At 48.8% G+C, this 4,847-nt stretch overlaps 1 long non-coding RNA gene across 2 annotated transcripts; it reads left to right on the plus strand.

The window, feature by feature from the left end:
- Positions 1–1,266: 1,266 nt before the first annotated feature.
- Positions 1,267–4,400, plus strand: LOC125388046 (uncharacterized). 2 transcript variants are annotated; one of them, XR_007228095.3, is made up of 3 exons: positions 1,267–2,790; positions 3,130–3,309; positions 3,578–4,400. It is a non-coding gene; the product is annotated as an uncharacterized LOC125388046 (long non-coding RNA). The 2 variants fall into 2 exon arrangements; XR_015739266.1 differs by having other exon boundaries at positions 1,267–2,501.
- The last annotated feature ends 447 nt before the right edge of the window (positions 4,401–4,847 follow it).

Genomic DNA, 4,847 nt, shown 5'->3' on the forward strand with positions numbered 1-4,847 from the left:
AGTGTGCAGTGCCTCTGGAGGCCAGAAGAGGGCACCAAATCCTCTGGAAGCGGAGTTAAGATGGTTGCTAACCACTAAGTGGATGCTAGGAACTGATCTGGGACCTCTGGAAGAGAAACTAGTATTCCTAACCACTGAGTTATCTCTCTAGCCCACATCCCTTTAGTATAATTTATTTATTTTTATTTTTTTGGTATCAAATCCAAGTCAAAATAAAGGGAAAATGTTTAAAGGAATCCTGACAAAAGTTATTCATGTGTGGTAGAATTGGGGTGATTTGAATATGCATTTAAATCATATATGTATGAATAATTCGCCTAATTTTCTACCAACAATAAGTTGCTTTTAAAATAAAAAACTTCATGCTATTTAATAATAAAAATTATTTTTCCCTCACCATGAAGTCTTCTTAAAACTCATTCCTTCCAACAATCGCTCACCTCAAACTTGCAGACATTTTTCCTTTTTATTGTTATTTCTACTTTTTTGAGATAGGGTCTTTCTTGTGGCCTAGGTGGTCTCAAACTCTCATTCCTCCTGCCTGTGTCTCCCAGTGCTGGGACTACAGGTGTGAGCTGCCATACTCTGCTGGAATCTCATTTAAAGACACTCAGTTTCTGACGATCCACGTGGCTGTGCTCACTGAGTGCTGAGAAGTGGCTTGGGCATCTTCACCATTTTCCTTCTGGCTGGTTCGGACCAATCTCCAGTCACTCCTATAAGAAGCAGGAGGGTGTCCCGGGCTGGGGCAGCACTCTGCCCACTTCTCCCAGGTACACAGCGTGGGCGAAGGACAAGAGAAAGTAGCAGGTCCAGGCTCTGGAAAGCAAAGTGATGGGCAGCTTCTACACCAGCAGATGTTTAAAAATTTTCCGATTAACACTGAAAGGCCTAAGTACTTACTGTTGAATTAGTACCCTCGACAGTAGGACCACAAGGCAGGAAAAGGCTCAACACAGACTGTCCTTTACTGAGTACCATTTGTGGGGCACAGCAACCTTTTGAGAAATAGATAAAATAATTTGTAGAGATTGGGCATTCTCATGCGGGGACTGAAATGAAAAGCGAAAGAGGGAGGGAACCACTCAGACGAGGGTAGTCTGGGTAACACCTTCCATGGAGGGGAGACTTGCTTTAATTTGTTTCCTTCCCGTGACGCACATACCCGGCTTTCTGCCTGCCCTGCTAGGAAGAGAGCGAGCCTGGGGCTGTGCTTGGCCAATTGTCTTCCTGAGTTCGTGCGTTACACGCTTGGTCCTCATGGTGGCGCTGTTGGGGGAGAGTGGGACCTTTAGGGGGGTCTCAAAAGAGAACTATAGAGGAAAGGAATGAATAGAGGGGGATCGAGTCGTTTGCAGCAGGATGAAACCCTCGAGGCAGGACGTAATTTGAAATTCACAGGAATCCTGCAGAGAGAATTAGGTCTGCACCCAGTTATTTGTTACCCCATCTTGACTGTCTCCACCAGGTGACTCATCAAGAAGGTCTGACTGGGTGACACGAGAAGGGAGCCCAACCGGACCGAAAGCCCTAGCTTCAGTGCGCCCCGACTGCTGCGTCTCCATAGGAGCGCGGAGCTGAGATGACCCTTCTTGTGGTCATCTATTGCAGGCTGCCCTGGAAGAGGAGGACAGCTTAGGCGAGGCCGTCATCTTAAAGGATCACAGCCGCGTGCAGGCGAGGGCAGTGTCGGAGAGGATGCAGCGGACAGGGTTAGCATTGGAAGCCGCTGGAGCGTGCGTAACGAGGTCTGCTGGGGAGACTGGAGAGCGAGGTGCAGCATCCATCACAGGCGCCCCATCTTCACGGGTGTCTAGTCCTTTCCGAGCACTTGTCTAGCGATGTCGGGGACTACCTGCAGCACCCGGCGAGGCTCTTGACAGTTGCTACTCGGGATTTCAAACAGCATCAAGGGGGAACTGGAGGGTGTTGGGTGAGGCTCGCCAGTAGGAACCCAAAGAGCGCTGCACAGGAACACGGAGCAGATCTGGTCTTTGCTTCCTACCTGGGGATGGACTAACTTCCTGACCTTAACCTACTAACCTAAGCGCGGGGTCAGACCTGGCACCGTCGTTCTTCCCTCAGTGGCCTTCCGAGGCTCAGATCGATGTTGTTTCCAAAATGGAACAAATTCAAGTCGCCAGCTCTCCGCTGGGAGGACTAAAAAGCTTCAAGACCGGTTAGATTTCCGTTTGACGGTCTGAGAGTTTGCGCATGTCGTTGTCTCCTGGGTGTTATTAGAGTGGAGTCCAGGAGCAGAGCCACACTGGGCACTATCTATACACGTGTGTCTGTGCCTGCTTCTCTTTTCCCAGTATCCAGATGGCCAGGCGGGGACCAGCACGCTCCATTTCACTCCTGTCCTGCATGCACTGGAGCACAGAAGGAAGAAAGAAAAGGACCAAGGAAACCAAGAACTAGACAAACACGAGGGTCCAGAGCTCCCTTTGTATAGCACAGTGCACAGTGCTGGCGTTGGGACTGGCATGGCTCTGTACAAGGTGGGCAGACAAACTCCAGACATCAGCTACAGTTTTCTCAGGGCTACTGAGAAGTTCCGGAGATGGATACAGATGCCAGTGGCACAGTAATGATTATATTTAGTGTCCTGCAGAGTACCTTGAAGAGTGGGTTATATGGGTAAATTTGATGTCACGTAGAGGATTAGAAAGGTGTGCTCATTTCTCTCCAAGGCATAACCAGAAGGGACACACCCCTTTCCCACCATGGTCCATTGACTATAATCCATGCTGTGAAGGAGGCTTGGAGAAGTAATGCCCAGCTGGGAAGGTACCACAAGGGCCGGCTTATTAAAGATGGGGGGTATGGGGGGGTGGGTGGAGGTGGGGTGGGGGTGTGGACACTGCTGGAAGACCCGTCATCTCACACATGACTCAGGCTTTATTTTCTGTAATCTACAACTTCAGGCTGACAAAAAAAGTGGAATTAATGTAATACCCCCACACACACATCATGGAAACTCATTTTTTCGTTGATTTAGTTAAGAAATACTCATACTTACTCTGTGTTAACATCATTGTAACAATGATGTAGGCTGAGATCATTGTAAATCCAACAGACTGCAGAGCAGATGCGGTCCCCTCACACTGTGAAACTGTCCTTTCACAGAGAGTAGAGCAACACAGACCGGGGAAGACCTGGAGATCCATGAGTGAAAAGAGAAAAGTTAATGTGCCGGAGGAACGCGTGGCCAGGTGACCCCTTTGAGTGGGCCGTTGGAAGTAGCTCTCGTGGCCATGCCTAGGTGCTGAGACCTCAGTTAGGAGCAGCCACTCAAAGCCCAAGAAGGTAAATACCAACCATGGGCACTGCACTGTCAACCCCCTGATGGGGGAAGGGTCTGTCGAGGCTGGTGCAGGACGGGGAGCTGAATTCAGAGGGGGAGAGAGAAGAGGTACAGAAGGCTGGTGGCAGCCAGGAGCAGGCTCAGGAGGACTTTGGGGGTCAGGGCAGTTGGCTCTCCAGCATTTGTTAGGGCCGAGCAAACTGTACCCAACATGTGTTAGGTCAATGAGCAAAATAAATGATAATCGCTTGTGCTTACTGATGCTTACAGGTCTCTGGCTTACTGACTGGTGAAGATTGAAGGTGAGCTGGAAACAGTGCTGTTTATAAGATACAGCAGCAGGAAGGAGCGTCAGACTGCACTGTGCTCGGTGTCCCAGCTTAAAGTACCATGGGGATGAGGAAGCTCTCTGGGGTCATCGGAAATGGGGTTCATCAAGTGCGTCGGCAAGGCTTCCAGGGAGTGCTGCTAACCACGTTCACAGATCATTCTCTTTATCAACTAGCTTCTCGTTGTCACATGTTCTGGTTAATTTTTTTCCCGTTATAAGCTAGAATCGCCTGGAAAGAGGGAACCTCAACTGAGAAAATGCCTCTGTCTGACCTATAGACAAGCATGTGGAGCTATTTTCTTGATTACTGATTGATGTGGGAGAGTCCATGCCACTGTGAGTGGTATCACCCCTGGGTAGGTGGTCCTGGTTTTATAGAAATGTAGGCTGAGCAATACATAGGGAGAGAGCAGTTCCTTCTTGGTCCCTGCTTCAGCGGCTGCCTTGGCTTCCCTCTCAACAATGAGTTGATATGCCCCGCTGTTGCTGCTGATTCTGTTGCTGCTATTAGACCTAGCCTTTCCCAGTGTTCAGTGTGGGGCCAGCAGCTCTCCAGGAACCTCTGGGCTTCAGCACCAGGTTGGTAATGGCCAGTTGTCACCTCCCTACAATGAGAGACAGTCATTACGGGAACTATAACTGCTGAGGCACCTAGCCTTGAAGATTGAGTGGATACTGCATTCTCTGCTCTCAGGTGTGATGGCTGCTGTTGTTATATTAAAATATTTTAAGTTATTAGTATTTCAAAACTGTTTTAATAAATCCTTTAGTGTGTATAATATGAACTAAAACCAAAGGTGTCTCACTAAACCAAGGCCAAGAAGCAGCAGAGCCCTGGGGACGTTCTTAGATAAGTAATGAAAACATCACAGAAATGCAAACCCCACCCAATGCTGCCATGGTGTGCAGCCAGCTCACAAACTCTTCATGTCTGTACGAACAAAGGAGAAATCTGCCACACAGTGCGTAGCTGATTACCCTCTCTGTACTGAGGCCTATGTAAGACTATGGAAACTTGTCATTCTACTTAGCTCAGGGCAGCTGGTGGCCAGCTCCATCTTGTAGGCAACTGTTGGGAGATGCATCTCTGCGCTGCTGCCAGCATGAGGCTGTGAGACTAGGAAACCCAGTGCATATCCATTTTGTGCATTTAGAACCTTTTTTTTAAGTTTAAAAGGTGCTCTTATCTCCCAGTTCTGGAGGCTGGGA

Source organism: Myodes glareolus, chromosome 11 (assembly GCF_982192425.1).
Source record: "Myodes glareolus chromosome 11, mMyoGla1.1, whole genome shotgun sequence".
Lineage (NCBI taxonomy): Eukaryota > Metazoa > Chordata > Mammalia > Rodentia > Cricetidae > Myodes > Myodes glareolus.